We start from the raw sequence: 15,826 nt of genomic DNA, 5'->3' as shown, positions 1-15,826 counted from the left end.
CATAAAAGTTATATGTGAGCAACCTCAGGTGATTTCCTTCTGAGCATGATAATCGTCTGAGTATAATGATCAACTGCCAGCTATAAATACAGAGCACCTAATCTGTATATTCCAGGGCAGAAATTACCGCAGTTACACAGTTATCTTGGTTGAAAAAGACATGCATCTATTAAATCCAAACTTATGAGCTTCATTGTACCTCATTGCAAAGGAGGGAAAAGCCATATGGATCGAAAACAATTTCCCTGCCTTGGTCAACCTTCCCACTAATAGTAATCATAGATGTGGAGGTCCTTCAAAGTAAGCATTCAAAATGTACTTAAAGCTGTGTACAAATGCTAGATAGTAGAAGGGTGATTCAATACTTGCAACAACCATCAAAGCTTGCGGGAAACAACCACCCCCGCACAGTGTCCCAGGTCTGCTGTGCAGGTGTTGGTTGGTCGTTCTCCTTGGGGTTTTTAAAAGCAACACTAAAAAAAACTATGACCCCTGGTAGGGGTTTGACTATCTAGACAAAACACTGGTGGAGGCACCCTAAGAATAATGATCTTTGCTAACAACAACTAAAATTGTATAGGAGTGGTCATACAGCTTACCTCTCCAGAAGAACAAACCAATGTAATTGGAAAAGCAGTTTATTGATATAAGCACATAAGGACACCACGTTTCATGGATGCTGGCCCACTTCCTCAGGTCAATACAGTGCCTTAATAGTAATATGACCCAGGCGTGAGTACCTCTTAGTTGAGGCTCAGCTCAGATTTTGTTCTTCAGGAGAGGTAAGGCCTCTCCTATATAATTTTAGTTGTCGTTAGCAACAATCATTATTCTTAGGGAGCTTCCACCAGTGTTTCGTCTAGACAAATGCTAGATGAAACTCAGCTGAGAATCCAGCATGTGTACAGCAGCCCCGTCCCCCTCAACTGCTCAGCTAGCAATCAACCTGGCCGAGAGCATTGTTCTCCCCTCTCACCCAGCTCCTGTGTGACATCACACTGACCCTGCTCCGTCAGCCATCTGCCCCCCCCCTCCCCCACATAGCAACAGACCATGTTGCTAGCTAGTATATGTCAGCCTCCACATTCCTTTCACATCAGATGTGCTGTCAGAGCCGGGACAAGGTCCTTCAGCACCCAAGGCTGAGACACCAAAATGCGCCCCCCCATCCCTCCCACCCCAGCTGTCACACACTGATTGCTATTAGACTAAGAGGGCCACAGGGCCCACAACCTCCCCAACACCTTAATATCTAGTTATCTGGCTTGCAGTCACTGCTATGTATCCCCTTTTCTTATTTCTTTCTGCTTAAAACACAATTAGGAATGATAGCTGAATGAATTCTGCGCCCCCTCCTACACTGCGCCCTGAGGCTGGAGCCTCTCCAGCCTATGCCTCGGCCCGGCCCTGTGTGCTGTTAAGGCTCAACACACACCATACAATCTGGGTTGTTCAATCTTACCACTTTCATGTAGTGTAAGAGCTTATCCAATCAATCATTCAAGGTATTTTCAATCTGTTGGCCCTTATACTACATAGATTTGGTAAATCTGTACAACCAAGATTATATGGTGTGTGTTGAGCTTAAGAATTACCTGCAAATAGGAATAGGTGATAGCTGTGCTTCTGTAAGATTAATGTGCATTTTACCACAGTTAAGTTTATCTTTTATGTATTTTAATAAGTTCATATTTTCATTAACGTGCAATATAATCCCAGCATTGTAATGAAGCAAATCTCGCCTCTTCCTGCAGCAATATAAGCTTCAGTGAGCTGACAAACCCTTGTGAAGGCCTAACTTCTGTACCATCACTACAATAATACCATACTTAATATAATCAGCACAGCATGGAGATGCTTTGGATACACAAAAGAATGAAACAGCATCTTCCTGTTCTTAACTGCATTCTCGATTGTAGGCTATAAACTATATTGGGGTGACTTGTCACTGAGGGCTAATTGTGCCTGTACAATTACCTTCCTCACAGAGCTCCCTTTTGGCTCTGCTTGAACAATTCTCTGTGCGGAGTCATTCCATATCGAGTAATTACAGTCCCGCCGGCCTTTTGTGCTTCATTCTGGCGGTGGATCCATATCTGTGTTTAAAGAGCTGAATCTAAGAATGCAGCTGCTTGATTGTGAACGTGAGGGAGCTGGTGTGGCTGCATCTGCTGATTGCATTCTGCCAACAGACGTATGCAAAAACCCAGCGGGGCATAGCAAAACTTGCTATGCCAAATAACTGCCCCATGATTACTTCCTGGCGAGTCAATACATCACAGGCAGCTCATTTTCAAGCTTTAAAGGAAGTCTCTTATCTTGACTACATGTTCTAGCATACCAGTAATCATTTCTGAACTCATTAAAGCAGACCTGTCACAATCTTGGATGCTACACGCTGACCGAGTAATGAAAATATACCATAAATACTGTCAGAGGTTTCCTTCAGAGAAATCTGCATGTTGGAATGATCAGTAGTTCCATAGATACGGCAGGCTGTAATCAAAGGGAAGATTAAACAAGTTGACCTCCAGAGCATCTCTGTGTTGTTAGTATAGCTATAGCCATTTCAAGGGAGTTAACGACTGGCGGAGGCGAAAGGCATATTTTTATAGAAAAAGGCAAGATGTGCATTTTAGTTCAGTAATCCATATAGTTAGCACACAGTTGTCGTGGGGTAATCAGTTGTCAGTGGGAAACCCATGATTATGTATATTTTTTTACATTTTAATTTACTATTCTCCATATAAGACTTGTTAGTGTTTATCACAAAAAGTGATACTTTGGCTTAGTACTATGCCATGATTAAGATTGTCAGAAAGGATACTGTCACATTTTGCCCCAAATAAAATACTATTACAATTCAGCAAATAATTGTTTGCTATTGTTCTCTACACCAGAAGAGGAGTGATCTGTCCTACTGAAGGTTTAGGATTACATGTAAAGACTTGTGCAAATGCTAGATGGCTCTCAGCTGAGGTGGATGGCCTGGGCCGCCTCTGTCGAGAATCTAGCATATGTAGGGTGGGATCAATCCTCTCTGATGAATTTGCAAGAGATTCGGACTACCAAGCCCCATTGTTCTCCTCCCTACATCCCCCACTCTGTGCCACTCCATTGAGGTCTACTCCATCCCCTGACCCATAGCAACAGAATGTTTCCCTAGCCTCTAGGCTGTGCTAGGAAACTATATATCATTAAGCCAGATCCAGAGCCAGACAGTGTTCCTGCACAGCCAGAAATTACCGGTATACTTCTATTTTAGACAATGGCTGTTAGGTAGAGTCAGTCACTAGCTTCACATGTATCTCTGGAGAATTTCATGGAGAGATTGTTTTATGTACTGGATATATTGTGGAAGGTGGGTTCATAGTCACACTTAAACTTACTGAAGGATGTTTAGAACATTTTTATGGCTACTAGAGAAAGAACTATTACCAGCAGTGGCGTATGCTAAGGAGCTGTGGGCCCCAATGCACATTTTACATGGGGGCCCCCCAAGCACTCTATACATAACAATCGACACGTCACCCCAAAACCTGCCAATGGCAACTACAGTGTCGGAGGTGCAAGAAGGGAATGGGGTGCAGTTGGTTAATGATTACCACTATTCAAAGTATCTATTGAAGTGATTATTGTGACCACAGAATCAATAGAGGGCTAAACTGCAGTTGAGAAAGGGCCCCTTGGGGCCCCTCTGGTCCCGATGTGGTTGCAACCTCTGCACCCCCTATTGCTATGCCCCCGATTACCAGTAGACTCTCCACAAAACATGAGAAGCATTTTATGATGCAGAAATAGGTCTTACTAGTTTATGTTTGTTTGTTATGTTTATAGGCTTCTTTTTTTTTAAACAGAAGTAAAACAAATTACAGTTAAAAGAAAACCATATGATTGACAATTATCGAACTATAGGTCATCAATTCCATAGTACTAAAGAAGTGCCTACAAACATACTTATACAAATTCTCCACAGAAAGCACAACACTTAGAGTGGTTAGCTACTCATTTACTGTTTCCATTTACTTATTTGGGTAACTTTTATGGTTTCTATTGCATGTATGTAAAGATATACTTGGTACACTGTGCCTGTTATGCTTGTATCCATCAATACTCTCGGTATGTATCTCTACTGCCTCTTTTTGCAATAAAACCGTAGTGAAAGAAAACATAACACTATTACACAACCAGATCAACAAGTGACATCAAACCATTAGATAAATAAATGGAATTTATATTCCTCCCAATTGAGTTTACATTCATATAAAGAAAAGTGGGCAAGTCTACGGTGTTCTTGACCTGATCAATAGTGAGATCATTCTTATGCAAATTTAAACGCAGCCATTCCAAAGACATCCTACCAGTACAACAATGACAGCAGCCCAGCTACAGCAGGAACATACAGCTTTGTGTATCAGTATCTGTAAAAAATACTCTGCTACCCAGAGCAGTCTCAAAACTTCATTATCCTACACTGCAATGGAAAGACAAAACAGATTACTGGAGGGTCATCTATCTTTCAATAGGGTGTATTCAGTAAATGTCTGTAAAATTCCTATGAGCAGGAAACGCACTGCACTTTTACCAGTATTCCTGACAGCTCTGTAGCGTGTGTTGTGCAATTAACGCAACTCCCATTACCTGGGTAATGAATAGGTTAATAGTGAACTGCGCGCTATGCTCCTTCAAAGTAACATAGGGTGCGCTAATTGTGTGCATGGAGATGTTGAAAGAACTGCTTCCTGCGCTCAGCATTTTCTACCAGCATTTATTGAATACACCCAAATATTTCTTAAAGTGGATCCAAGATATACTTTTTCTTATTGCATGATTGTGTTCCTATCATATAGTTTATAGGGCATTCCACAAGCCAAATACTTTTTTTGTTTTTGTTTTAATACTCTAATTCCCTATAAACTAAACAAGCCTCGCCCACAGCTGGCATTTTCAGACAGTAGCAAGGGCTTACAGGAGCTCAGTCTGGGCAGGAGGAGGGAGAGATGTTACTAGCCATTGATTTCAGAGGCAGAGGGGAGGAGGGAGGAGGAGAGGGGACTGAATTTACACACAGGCAAGCTGATAGCATCTCCAGCCCTTAGCCTGTGACAATGTGACAAACAGGGCCGTATCTCTTAAGAGGCACCCGTGGGCCGGTGCCATGGGCGGCCCCTGGGGGGGGGCGCCCACCTGTTGGCTATATATATATTTTTTTTATAATTTTTTTCTTTTACAAAATTATATTAAGGGAAAAAAAAGTTGCCTGCCAACGGAGGATGGGGGGGGGGGGGGGGAAGGGGGTTGGTTGAGGGCAGAGAGCACAACCACAAGGAGGGGAACTCGCTTCCCCCCGCCTGCTTCTGTATTGGGATAGCCCAGCACGTCATCCCCTGGCCGCATGTTGCTCTAGACTCTTCGTTGCGGCTCTTTAGTGAGCCGGACTTCCTATCCAGCTAGAGACGATTCTCTGCCAGAGAGTCTAGCAGGCTGCTCACTCTGGCTGCTCCTGTGACTCATGAGTCGACTCATGAGTCAAAGATTGCTGCCCTAGAATCTAGGGCAGCGATCTTTGATTCATGAGTCGACTCATGGGAGCAGCCAGAGCGAGCAGCCTGAGACTCTCTGAATAGCAGTGAGGAACGGCTCTCCTCTCAGGCTCAATTTGCGGTGGGGGCAGGGCACCACGAACGGGAGCAGGACCAGAGGGGGGACAACTTATTTTTTGTTTTCCTTGGGCCCCCCCTCCTGTCACCATGCCCCTCCATAGCGTTGTGCTGTGCTGTGCTGTGGATGAGAAACCACGCTGCAGCCTTAACATCTAACGGAGCCCAGAGCCAGGGAAACTAAAAGTGAGTGTGAAGCTGTTTGTAATGCAGCAGCAGTGCCATGGAGGATCAGGGTGACAGGAGGGGGACCCCCGTTGTGCATCATAGCAGCCCCCCCCCCCCCTGGAGATACCTTCCCTCCCATCAACCCACCCCACAGTAGCAGCCCCCCCTTCCCTCCCACCCATCCCACAGTAGCAGCCCCCCCTTCCCTCCCACCCATCCCACAGTAGCAGCCCCCCCTTCCCTCCCACCCATCCCACAGTAGCAGCAGCCCCCCCCCTGGAGATACCTCCCACCCCCCACAGTAGCAGCACAGCAGCAGCCCCCCCTTGGAGATATTCTCCCACCACCCCACAGCAGCAGCCCCCCCTGGAGATACCTTCCCTCTCACCCACCCCACAGTAGCAGCTGCAACCCCCCTGGAGATACCTTCCCTCCGACCCACCCCACAGTAGCAGCAGCCCCCCCCCCCCCGGAGATACCTTCCCTCCCACCCCCACAGTAGCAGCAGCCCCCCCTTGGAGATACCTTCCCTCTCACCCACCCTACAGTAGCAGCAGCAGCCCCCCCCTTGGAGATATTCTCCCACCACCCCACAGCAGCAGCCCCCCCCTGGAGATACCTTCCCTCTCACCCACCCCACAGTAGCAGCTGCAACCCCCTTGCGGATACCTTCCCTCTCACCCACCCCACAGTAGCAGCAGCAGCCCCCCCTTGGAGATATTCACCCACCACCCCACAGCAGCAGCCCCCCCTGGAGATACCTTCCCTCTCACCCACCCCACAGTAGCAGCAGCAGCCCCCCCCCCCCCTTGGAGATATTCTCCCACAACCCCACAGCAGCAGCCCCCCCTTGGAGATACCCACCCACCCCACAGTAGCCCATTGCAGATACCCACCCAACCCACAGCAGCCCATTGCAGATACCCACCCCACAGCAGCCCCTTGGGGTTTCTCACCCACCCACCCACCCCACAGCAGCCCCTTGGAGTTTCTCTGACCCCAGTACTAGGAGGAAGCAGTGTGGGATGGAGAGAGCAAGACTGCTGCTCCCGGGGACCTGTCCTGAGGCTGGCTGAGCCTCACTAAGGTAAAAAAAAAGGGAACTATTATTTTCTGCTGAAATGCTGCCCACATTGCGATTATTTTATGGTGATATGATGCCCACATTGCGATTATTTTATGGTGATATGACGCCCACATTGCGATTATTTTATGGTGATATGATGCCCACATTGCGATTATTTTATGGTGATATGATGCCCACATTGCGATTATTTTATGGTGATATGATGCCCACATTGCGATTATTTTATGGTGATATGATGCCCACATTGCGATTATTTGATGGTGAAATTCTGCCCACATTGCGATTATTTGATGGTGAAATTCTGCCCACATTGCGATTATTTGATGGTGAAATTCTGCACACATTGCGATTATTTGATGGTGAAATTCTGCCCGCATTGCGATTATTTGATGGTGAAATTCTGCCCGCATTGCGATTATTTGATGGTAAAACACTGCCCCATTATGATTATTTGGCACCTATGGGGGGGGCCCCATCCAAATTTTCGCAAGGGGGCCCAGTGATTTCTAGTTACGCCCCTGACTACTAACTAAAATGGGGACACCTATAGACCTGGCTACTTTATACTGTACTTATACTAATTATTTATATAGCGCCAACATCTTCCGCAGCGCTGTACAGAGTATTTTGCCTTGTCACTAGCTGTCCCTCAGAGGGGCTCACAATCTAATCCCTACCATAGTCATATGTCTATATGGTGTAGTGTATGTATCGTAGTCTAGGGTCAATTTGTAGGGGGAAACCAATTAACTTATCTGTATGTTTTTGGGATGTGGGAGGAAACCAGAGTGTCTGAAGGAAACCCACGCAGACACGGGGAGAACATATAAACTCCCTGCAGATGTTGACCCGGCTGGGATTTGAACCGGGAACCCAGCGCTGCAAGGCGAGAGCGCTAACCATTATGCCACCATGCTGCCATACTACTGTACTATATTGTACTGCCATCTTCAGCAGTACTTCACAGAGTACTTAGTCATGTCACTGATCCTCTGAGGAGCTTACAATCTAATCCAGGGCAGTTTCTAGGCTAAATTTCACCCAGGGCGAGGGTGTAAAAATCGCCCCCCCCCCCCCCCCACCGTGGAGCCAGGTATAGGTGCCCACAGTGTAGGTTAGCTACGTAGGTGCCACCAGTATCTGTTGATTAGCTAGGTGCCTGCAGTATAGGTTAGATAGGTAGGTGTCTGCTGCATAGGTTAGGTAGGTAAGTGACTGCAGTATAAGTTAGATAGGTAGGTGACTGCAGCATAAGTTATATAGGTAGGTGACTGCAGTATAGTTTAGGTAGGTAAGTGACTGCAGTATAGTTTAGGTCGGTAGGTGACTGCAGTATAGGTTAGGTAGGTAAGTGACTGCTGTATGTTAGATAGGTAGGTGCCAGTATAGGTTAGATAGGTAGATGACTGCAGTATAGGTTAGGTAGGTAAGTGACTGCTGTACAGGTTAGATAGGTGGGTGACTGCAGTAAAGCTTAGATAGGTAGGTGCCAGTATGGGTTAGGTAAATGACTGCAGTATAGGTTAGGTAGGTAAGTGACTGTAGTATAGGTAAGATAGGTAAGTAATGGAAGTATAGCTTAGATAGGTAGGTGACTGCAGTATAGGTTAGGTAGGTAAGTGATTGCAGTATAGCTTAGATAATTAGGTGCCTGCTGTATAGGTTAGGTAGGTAAGTGACTGCAGTATAGGTTAGGAAGGTAAGTGACTGCTGTATAGGTTAGGTAGGTAAGTGTTTGCAGTATAGCTTATTAGGAAGGTGACTGCAGTATAGATTAGGTAGGTAGGTAGGTAGGTGCTGCAGTATAGATTAGGTAGTTAGGTAGGTGCTGCAGTATAGATTAGGTAGTTAGGTAGGTGCTGCAGTATAGGTTAGGTAGGTAGGTGCTGCAGTATAGGTTTGGTAGGTAGGTGCTGCAGTATGGTAGGTAGGTGCTGCAGTATAGACTAGGTAGGTAGGTAGGTAGGTGCTGCAGTATAGATTAGGTAGGTAGGTAGGTGCTGCAGTATAGGTTAGGTAGGTAGGTGCTGCAGTATAGGTTAGGTAGGTAGGTAGGTGCTGCAGTATAGATTAGGTAGGTAGGTGCTGCAGTATAGGTTAGGTAGGTGCTGCAGTATAGATTAGGTAGGTAGGTAGGTGCTGCAGTATAGATTAGGTAGGTAGGTAGGTGCTGCAGTATAGGTTAGGTAGGTGCTGCAGTATAGGTTAGGTAGGTAGGTAGGTGCTGCAGTATAGGTTAGGTAGGTAGGTGCTGCAGTATAGGTTAGGTAGGTGCTGCAGTATAGATTAGGTAGGTAGGTAGGTGCTGCAGTATATATTAGGTAGGTAGGTAGGTAGGTGCTGCAGTATAGGTTAGGTTAGGTAGGTGCTGCAGTATAGGTTAGGTAGGTAGGTGCTGCAGTATAGGTTAGGTAGGTAGGTGCTGCAGTATAGGGTAGGTAGGTAGGTAGGTAGGTGCTGCAGTGGTGGTGGGAGCGGGCATAATAGTAATAACTCACCTTTTTCTTCAGCAGAATAGCCGATCTCGTCCCACGCTGCTGCTTCAATGTACTTCCTGTCTCGGCATCTGTCTCAGTAACAGCGCCCCCTGTGTTGACATGCGGAACATCATCACAGGGGGCGCTGTTACTGAGACAGATGCCGGGAAAGGAAGTACATTGAAGCAGCGTGGGACGAGATCGGCTATTCTGCTGAACGAAGGTGAGTTATTACTATTATACCGGCTCCCACTGCCACAGCGCCCCCCTCAGGCCGCAACAATACAGCGCCCCGGGCGATTGCACGCATCGCACGCCCATAGAAACGGGGCTGATCTAATCCTGCCATAGTCTAATGCCCTACCATATTCTTATGCATTTATATAGCACTGGCATCTTCTGCAGCACTTTGCAGAGAACATAGTCATGTCACTGACTTTTCCTAGGGGAGCTCACAATCTAATACCTACCACTATTTTGTGCGAGAGAACACTGGCTGTGTGTTTTTTTTTGGGCGGGGGGAAACATTTCCTAGTTGCTTTTTTAGGGTCAGTTTACTCATACCCGGGGAGAAAACACGGCCCCACCGACTTTGGGCTGCACTGAAATTTTAATTGGTCACACCCACTGTATGTTATGGACACGCCCACTGCATTATGTGGCCACGCCCATTTTTGCCGCGGCGCGCTTAGCGCGCCGCCAACATCCTCCTGGAAGGGGGGGGGGGGGGGCGCTATAGGTTTGGGGTGCCTAGGGGAGCCCAAACCCTAAATACAGCCCTGGTGACAAACAAAATATGGCTGCCCGCATTGTATCACCAGAATAAATAATCATAAACTTTTGAAACGTTTGCAGCTAGATTTGCTGTGTAAACTATCTAAACTTTAGGTAAGATATTTAAACAAGTTACATGTTATAATTAGTTTTTCTCGGACCTGCTTTAAATGGAAACCAGAATGTATTTCATGTACACAGCTTTTGAGTAGTTCAAGTTGTTTTTACATTAATGTGCCTTTTTTTTTTTAAGTGACTCACATTCTAGCTTGCTGTGACATATTTCTATAATCAGAATGCCTGTCTAGTGGTTATCTGTATTTTACTGCAATCTTTCTGCCAACCAGATAACCAACTGCTGAGATGAAATCTCAGACAGACAGAAACAGCACTGTTCTAATTTATTTGGGATGAGTTGTTTAGGATGAAGTGAAGTAAAAAAGAGAATTTCAAACATCCATTTCTGTGTTGGGTTCTTCTTAGAGAGAAGCCATTATGCTTTCCTATTGATCAGTGGAATGACTGCGGTTTCTACCTTCATCAATTTTCTGTACAATCGTTTTGAAACCTGCTAGTCAATAGTATGTACATTATTTTTCTCTACCACTTTATGTATATTAGCTATATTCTGTTATATTTATGACCATCTTTCCTAGATCATTTGTTAGTACTGGTGATGGTGAAGCAACATGGAGCCCTCCTCCAATGACTGCGTTAGCTGTTTATTGATGTTGTAGTGGTAATGGTCACCTCTACATGTGCTTTGAAGAGTGGTAATCATTAACAAGCCATTCATTTTCCTCTGCTTATATTTCTTACACACATTGGTTGTTCTTGGAAAAATGACATTGCTGGTCTGTATTGTGTGTGTTTTTTTTTTTATAAATGCAGTGCTGGGGTTATGCTGTGTAAAATTTGCATTTTTGCACTGTACTGGACCCCATGACTGTGTAGAATGTGTTTAGTCCAGTGCATAGAAACTATTTACAGCTGGTCTGTTTTTGATAGTCCCACCCACTAACCTTCATATGATGTTCTTTACCCTAATTTCTAATTGAGAATTATACCAGCTAAGCCCAGCTATTGATGTTGATGAACCAACATGTTTTTAAACTTGTTTTTATTTGTCACGCGTAGCCTTGGAACGTTGTACCAGTTGTCTATAACTGCCACTTTTGCACGAGTACTACACTCAGGATTTACCAGGACATCCCATCAAAGAAATTGGAACAGGGCAGAACAGCTACAGAATCGATGAAAAGGTCTCTGTCACTGTCAGGACTGCCTGCACTGCTACAGCTGAAAGTATGATGCTGCTGTTGACATGCGGCACTTGGCTTTAATTTTAAATTAAGGTATGTTTTGCATACAATCTACATTCTCTGTTTGTTCTCCTATAACCACTGTAAAATCTATTTTTATATAAATCTGGTTTATTGGCCTGTTTTCTCCTAATGACAAGCCTATTTTGTGCCATTTGCAAGCTGATTTACACTAATTTGCTCTGGAAAAAGCTTTCTACCTTTAAACAAGTCCCCGGGTGTGTCAAGACTTTTAGGAGACAAAATTCTTTCTTTTTGTGTACTTCAGGCCCCCAAGTGACAAATGCAGCAATCATGAGGCTCCCAAATGACAAATGCAGCAATCATGAGGCCCCAATTGACAAATACAGCAATCATGAGGCGCCCAAGTGACAAATGCAGCAATCACAGGATGCCCAAGTGACTAATGTAGCAATCATGTGGCACCCAAGTGATAAATGCAGCAATTGTGAGTGCTCCAAATGACAAATACAGCAATTGTGAAGGCCCCAAGGGACAAATGCAACAATCATGGGAATCCAAGTTACAAATGTAGCAACCATGAGTACTCCAAAAGAAAATTACAGCAATCTTACAGCAATCGTAAGGGTCCCAAGTGACAAATGCAGCAATCATGATGGCCCGAAATGACAAATGCAGCAGTTGTGAGAGCCACAAGTGACAAATGCAGCAATCTTGAGGGTCGCAAGTGACAAATGCAGCAACTATTTGCCCCAGTTAAAAAAAAACGCAAACATTTATGCAGCAACCAAACTGACATGACTGTCAAGTCCAACCCAAGACCCTCTACATCATGGCATATTGGCATGGCACAGCAGGCACATACATACAGAGATCAAAATATGTGTGACTGTGAGTGTGACACACACACTATCACAGACTCACATGCTGTCTGTTTGTATCTGGTCTGCAGGCTGGCTGAGACTGTGAAGTGTGCTCCTGGCCTGCTGCGGTTTTGGGTCACTCTCTTGCAGCAGGTGCTCCATGTAGCTCAGACTCCAGTCCTGGGCTGCCTATGCTAGCTGGGCCTGGGGGGTGGGGGCTTCTCTCTGTCTCTCTCTCCTCAGGGGCTCAGAGTGTGCCACTGCTGCTGAGGAGGGGGGGGTCTCTGGAGATCAAAATGAGAAGAACCGACGGTTCTACACTCTCTCCTCTCTGCTGGCCTGGAAGGGGTTGTGGAGGGAGGCCCGGCTGCCTTTCTCATTTTCATTGACTAGAGAGAGGCACTGGTAGGTACTCTAGTAGTTTGTTTTGAGGGACGCCTATCTTAAAGGGTTGGGCATCACCGAGACACCAAAATTAGAGGTATTTAGATAAATCAACTATCAAAAGATGGACTGTTGGCAACACCTCTTTTCCCATCAGATCTACTCTTAATCTTGTATTTGTGGGAGGTGGTGAAGAATTTAAAGTTGTATCTATCCTGGATTCTAGATGGTAGGCAGGACATATAAAGTATCTTACTAAGTGGAAGGGTTAAGACACAGAAGAAAGTTCTAGAAGGCATACAGAGGCTACATTTAAAGGAAACCTAAAGTGAGAATAAAATTATGAAACAATAATTTGTGTGCAAAGTAGTATTCCTATATTCAATGTAAGGACTGAAATTAGAAGTGTGACGTATAAGCAACGTATAAACAACAGCCATGTTGATATAATGTAAAATTTGGTTCATTCAGCACTCACACAAAGAAGTAATTATCTTTACCGCTTTTAATTACTACCCTGTTACAAGGAGGGATACGTAAAAACGGCGCCGACAAATCTGGGCACAGGATGAAGCCTATAAACGGCTTACTGTGATCCTGAACAAGTCCCGGTGGCGTTATTTACTATTCCCCCTCCAGGCCACCATGGATAGTGGGGGAAATATATAATTAGGCTGCCAGCTGTTTCTGGCGGGCGAATTACACTGTTTGTAAGCAATTTGGGCTCGGTCTTTCACCGACACCCAAATTAACTTCTGAGCGCCGCCATAGCTGAAATTCACATTACAGTCTATGGTGCGCCCAAATTTGCTGACGCCAATCGTTCTCCTTTGACAAGGAGCATTTGCACAGCCAAGTGTTTTGGCCTATATTTTTCAGGCACTCTATCTCTGCAGTTTATTTTCTATAACTGTAAATCACCAGGTATTACTGCACCAATGGGTAACAATCTGCTGGTATCAACTCTGGAGTCACAGGGAAATTCCATAAAGACCCACACCGTCTAAAATTCTTCTTTATTTACTGTAATATCTTTAAAATCAGAGCAAGTCCATTAAAGGACACATCTGAGGAAAGAAAAACAAGATCTACTTACCTGGGGCTTCCTCCAGCCCCTGGCAGCCGATGTCCCTCGCTGCAGCCCCGGTGTCCCTGGGTCTCCTCTGTTGCTGGTTGGTGCTGTATGCACCAGTACCTTGCTACTTGTTGCTGTTTCCTTTGTCCAGTCTTGTTGCTGACCCGGATTGAAAGTCATTACCTTAATCTCCGCTCTCCTACTTAATGGTGACTGAACCTGACTATGCCCTCCTGCTATTTGCACAGCCTTAGCTTGAACCTGATTATGTTACCCTGCCATTCACCATGTCCTCAGCTTGAACCCAACTACACTTGTCTGCACTACAGCCTTTGTCTGAACACGGTTATGCTTGTCAGCCATCGGCCTTTACCTTAGACTTAATCCAACTGCAGCTGTCTTAATATCAATGCCTACTTTCACCATTAGACTGCTGATGAGGCAATCCCAAAGGCTGAGACCTGCTGATTCCTGCAGCAGACATTTGGTGGCGGCCATCAGCTTCCAGTCCATCATCTCTTGTGGGGTGCTCTGGTGAAAACCAGAAAGCCATATGGACATCATACCTCAGATTGCCCACACAACCCCCTAATGCTAAGCTACCATCATGTAACCTGAATATTAACATCTTCCTTTTTTCCAGTCTTCATGCTCTTACATCCAGCACCCTGTAGAGTGCCTGCTCAGTATGTAATATACTACCCCACATCCAATATGTCTTTATTTCTAACTTCTTCACCTTCCTAGGCCTCACTGAAACATATATAAATCCATGTGATACTGTGTCTCCTACTGCCCTATCATATGGGAGACTTAAATCTAGCCACATTCAGACACATAGCCTCATTTGCACCAGATGTCAAAAGACTCTCTGCCTGATCCGCTAGCTTCTTCGAACACCTTACTTAGTATCTTCACCTACTCTCTTTTAAATCATAAGCTTGCAAGGCCAAGTTCCCCTCCCTAGTGATTATCACCTCTGTGGAATAAATTATTTCACATAAACCTATACCAGGATATTTTCATTGTGTACATTAATTATGTATGGAGTCTTGTACTTGTGATGCTAAAGGTTCCAGCTGTACTGTACACTGTTTATGCATTTATTATGTACTTATTGTACCCTCTATCATCTGTATTTTACTCTGTTCGGCCCTGTGGCAGCTGATGTTGCTATATAAATATTTATAAAATATTAGTAATAGAAAAACAGGAAGCAGGGATGATACAATTATATACAGGTGTGTGTGTGTGTGTGTGTGTGTGTGTGTGTGTGTGTGTGTGTGTGTGTGTGTTATATATATACACACACGCGTGTGTTACACACAGACAGTGTTCTGTTAAATTATTTACATTAAGAAAGAATGCATGGTTTAATAACTACTACTTCTAGCTTGTAGGGAGAAAGGTGTCTTCCTTTGCAACACTGTTTGCTGTTTATTACTTTTGTTAGTGAAACCAGCAGAGGGAGCTCCAAACAAATATCAGCTTTACTTTGTTAAAGAGAACCCGAGGTGGCCTTGTATTACGTAAGTGGGGCACAGAGGCTGGTTGGGCACACTAACACCAGCCTCTGTTGCCCCATCGTGTGTCTCAAAGACCCCCCTGCTCGCCGCTATACTCCCCGCAGTGCTGGCGACACGCAGCGCGTCGCCAGCACAATGTTTACTCTAGCGCTGTCTGTCAGCGCCGCTCACACGCCTCCTCCGCATCGCCGCTACCCGCCCTCGTCCCTTCCCTCCAATCAGCGGGAGGGAAGGGACGAGGGCGGGTAGCGGCGATGCGGGGGAGGCGGCGGAGTGGCGCTGACAGACAGCGCTAGAGTAAACATTGTGCTGGCGACACGCTGCGTGTCGCCAGCACTGCGGGGGTATAGCGGCGAGCAGGGGGGTCTTTGAGACACACGATGGGGCAACAGAGGCTGGTGTTAGTGTGCCCAACCAGCCTCTGTGCCCCACTTACGTAATACAAGGCCACCTCGGGTTCTCTTTAAAGCAATCCTAAAGTGAGGAAATCCACTTCACATTAAATACATCTCTCTGGGTACAGAGCAGG

The 15,826-nt window shown here is 45.4% G+C and overlaps 1 protein-coding gene across 3 annotated transcripts in view; it reads right to left on the bottom strand.

Moving 5' to 3' along the window:
- The window catches only part of LOC137524840 (potassium voltage-gated channel subfamily H member 8-like), a 795,600-nt gene that overhangs the window by 81,643 nt on the left and 698,131 nt on the right, over positions 1 to 15,826 (bottom strand). The window lies entirely within an intron of this gene.

This window comes from Hyperolius riggenbachi, chromosome 7, assembly GCF_040937935.1.
Source record: "Hyperolius riggenbachi isolate aHypRig1 chromosome 7, aHypRig1.pri, whole genome shotgun sequence".
Lineage (NCBI taxonomy): Eukaryota > Metazoa > Chordata > Amphibia > Anura > Hyperoliidae > Hyperolius > Hyperolius riggenbachi.
Note: the sequence above shows the minus strand (reverse complement) of the source record. Positions and strands in the feature narration are given on the sequence as shown.